Source organism: Rhagoletis pomonella, unplaced genomic scaffold (assembly GCF_013731165.1).
Source record: "Rhagoletis pomonella isolate Grant_MI unplaced genomic scaffold, Rhpom_1.0 Rhpom_scaffold_00005, whole genome shotgun sequence".
Lineage (NCBI taxonomy): Eukaryota > Metazoa > Arthropoda > Insecta > Diptera > Tephritidae > Rhagoletis > Rhagoletis pomonella.
In genome coordinates, this window is record NW_023458559.1 from 7,364,613 (window position 1) to 7,367,674 (window position 3,062).

General features: G+C 36.0%; 1 protein-coding gene across 3 annotated transcripts in view; it reads left to right on the forward strand.

The window, feature by feature from the left end:
- The window catches only part of LOC118738671 (MOXD1 homolog 2), a 1,114,343-nt gene that overhangs the window by 640,638 nt on the left and 470,643 nt on the right, over positions 1 to 3,062 (forward strand). The gene's annotated exons all lie outside the window — the stretch shown is intronic.

Below are 3,062 nucleotides of genomic sequence, written 5' to 3' on the forward strand. Positions count from 1 at the left end.
TATCGATTTACAATTCTCGGGTCCGGTTACCTTAGTGATTATTTGTTGCGCTTTCATTCTATTTATGCAAAACTTTTGCTCAATTCTTGAATCTGTTATACTATTTTTAAGAAGCACATTTAAATGATCCATAATTGCAAAAGGTAAATTGTGCTCAGCTGCAAAGCAGCTTAGTTTTAGCTCAACGTTCCTTGTCGCTTGGGTGGTTGAGTCTACCGTGGACTTAAAAGCAATATACTCCCTAAATTTTGGTGTGTTTTTAGCTAAATTTTCGGCTCGGATGTGGCTTTCAGAGGATGCATGCCTTTGTATATGAGCGAGTCCTCCCACAAGCGATGAGTTGCACAAAATAAATTTTTTCCCTTGTGACGACCTTTCTTCTTCCAGCCATGGATATTTTTCTTTCCACTGTTGCCTAAAAGGAACTTTATACTTCTCACGATTTCTTTCGTCTGCTTCACTAAAAAAAATGTAAATTAAAATTGCATATAAGAATGCGAAAATTTATATACTTACGCTGCAGAATCAGTGTAGCATTCACTGTTTGCTTCTACTTGCTCATACTGTGGATTCTTTACTCTACAAGGCGATAAAAATATGAAATAAAAAATATCAATATAATGTCAAATAATTACCTTTTTATGAAACGCTCCATTTAAACTGCGATATTTAACGTAGTAGAGTCAACCGTACTACTCAACTGAATCCAACAAACTCGTACAAATAAACCGAAGTCAAAATACATATGTACTTACACAAGGCAAATTTATGGTATCGGTAGAGCAAAACCAAAAATTGCAATAACAAATTATGCGTACAACGGCAGCGAGTCTCACCAAAAATGTACAATACACATTATTTTAGCATTTAGAAGCACCGCGGCGAAAATCTCAGCTGTTCTGGCAATACCACCTTGTACAAATTTGCCTTGTACATACATACATATATATTTCATGCCCTGCCACTCCGTTCGTCTTACTGTAAAGGCCAAAAACAACGTATTTACTTGAATAAGGTAGAAAAGGATGACTATATTTTTATCTACAAAAATTCAAATTTCCAAGTGTTGTATTTCGATAGAATTGTGGTGCAGTGCTGTATTTCGACAAAATTGTACCAAAAATGTCGATGTAGTACCAACGTACTCTTGGCTTCGAAAATTCATCTTTATTCAGTCTATGATTAAAAATCTTACAGACTAGATTACACAGATTACAAAAATAAGTATTATACGATAATAGCGTTAACATAGCAGTGCATGAACTAAACCTAAGAGTAAAACGATTCAAGCGTGGACTTAAATAAGGATCTTGATGATGAAAATTCGATATCGATCTTCTTAGAGATGTTATTAAATTCCGAGAGCGCTCTAAATATAGGCGCTAACGAATAGAAATTTGCCTTAACTACACTAAGATAAAAGGGAGGTTGAGATCGTAAGGTTCTGTGAGGAACATTGAAATTTATTAGCTCTAGTAGTTCAGGGCAATCGATCTTCCCACAGACCAAATCAAAGAGAAACATAAGGAGCTGAATAATTCTTCTTTTTTCTAATGACTGCAAATTTATTAGCTGACAGCGGGCCGCATAGGGCGGAAGCGGGTCGGAAAAATTAAGTGGTTGAAGAGCAAATCGAAGGAACTTTCTTTAAACCCGTTCGATTCTCATAGAATGACAGCTATAAATAGGACTCCAAATGACTGACGCATACTCTAATTTTGAACGTACTAACGAGTTAAAGAGAATTTTCCTAGTGTAAGGGTCCTTAAAGTCCCTCGCATATCGACGTAAAAAAGCTAAGTTACTATACGCCTTTGGAAGCAAATAGCATACATGGTTTACAAAAGTAAAACCCGAATCAAAGACTACACCCAGATCAACAAAATCATTGACCAAAATGAGCTTCTGATTTAAAATTGAGTAACACGAATCCAATTTACAAGGGGATCTAGAAATTGACATATGGAAGCATTTTTTTATATTGAGCGATAGCTTATTAATTATACTCCAACTGACTAAATTATCCAAATCATGCTGCAGATAGAGGACATCGGACGGACAAGTTATTTTACGAAACAATTTGAGATCATCGGCGTAAAGAAGATATCTGCAATGTTTGAAGCAAGTACCAATATCATTAATAAACAGAATAAATAAAAGAGGGCCTAGGATGCTACCCTGAGGAACACCTGACGAAGCAACAAAGGACTTGGATTTATAATTTTCAATTTCTACAAAAAGAGTTCTATCTGTAAGGTAAGATTTCAACCATGACAGGAAAACAGAATGAAAGCCCATACACTGCAGTTTACTTAGCCAGATAGCATGTGAAACTTTATCAAACGCTTTCGAAAAGTCAGTATAAATAGTATCGACCTGACAACCACTTTTAAATGCTGAGACACAGTATTCCGAAAATACCGCTAAGTTAGTGACTGTGGAACGACCACAAACGAAACCATGTTGCTGGGGCTCCACTATACTTTTACAAACGAAAGAAAGTTTATCCTTAACCACTTTTTCAAACAGCTTAGAGGAGACCGTTAGTTTGGAAATAGGCCTATAATTAGATACATCATTTCGGCATCCCGATTTAAATATCGGAGTGATGGATGCCACCTTCCACCGACTGATAAAAACACCTGTAGAAAGAGAGAGATTAAAGATTTTACATAAAGGAACACAGATGGAAGACCTGCACTGTTTCAAGAAATATGCACAAAGAACATCATTGTCACATTTAAGGGACGACTTTATGGAAGAAATTGCATTTATAATGTCAAGCTCCGATATGGAGAGCGCTCCAAAGTCTAGCCGTTGAGCTGGACAGATAGGAGGGAATGTACTAACAGGTATATCATCACAGAAATTGGATTTGAAGAAATCCGCGAAAAGGTCGACTGTATCAGCTAAAGATTGAGAACCATTGCTATTAAAATTCATGCATGTTGGTATGTTTGAACAACCTTTTTTGGAGCGAATGAAGCTCCAAAAAGCTTTCGGATTTTCTTTTACCTCAAATTCAAACCTACTAATATATTGATTATAAAGAAATTTATCGA